This window comes from Trichechus manatus, unplaced genomic scaffold (genome assembly GCF_000243295.1).
Source record: "Trichechus manatus latirostris isolate Lorelei unplaced genomic scaffold, TriManLat1.0 scaffold00150, whole genome shotgun sequence".
Lineage (NCBI taxonomy): Eukaryota > Metazoa > Chordata > Mammalia > Sirenia > Trichechidae > Trichechus > Trichechus manatus.
The window spans coordinates 5,179,516-5,180,279 of NW_004444086.1; positions in this window are offsets into that span (position 1 = coordinate 5,179,516).

Here is a 764-nt window from a genome sequence, read left to right on the forward strand (position 1 = left end):
AATTTGTTAGATCCACACAGTCGAATACCTTTGCATAGTCAATAAAACACAGGTAAACAACTTTCTGGTATTCTCTGTTTTCAGCCAAGACCCATCTGACATCAGCTATGATATACCTCATTCCACGTCCTCTTCTGAATCAGGCTTGAATTTCTGACAGTTCCCTGTAGATGTACTGCTGTAACCGTTTTTGAACTACTATTTGCAACATTTTACTTGCATGTGATTAGTGATATTGTTCAATAATTCCTGCATTCTGTTGAATCACCTTTCTTTGGAACAGGCACAAATATAGATCTCTTCCAGTTCATTGGCCGGGTAGCCATCTTCCAAATTTCTCAGCATAGGCAAGTGGGAGTATCCAGCATTGCATCTGTTTGTTGAAACATCTCAGTTGGTATTCCTTCCATTCCTGGGGCCTTGTTTTTCACCAATGCCCTCAGTGCAACTTGGACTTCTTCCTTCAATACTATTGGTTCCTGATCATATGCAACCTCCTAAAATGGTTGAATGTCGACCAATTCTTTTTGCTACAGTAACTCTGTGTATTCCTTTCATCTTCTTTTGATGCTTCCTGCCTTGTTCGATAGTCTGCCCATAGACTCCTTCAGTACTGCAACTTAAGGCCTGACATTTTTCTTCAGTTATTTCAGCTTGAGAAATGTCAAGGGTGTTCTTCCTGTTTGGTTTTCTAACTCCAGGTCTTTGGACATTTCATTATAATACTTTGCTTTGTCTTCTTGAGCCGCCTTTTGAAATCTTCT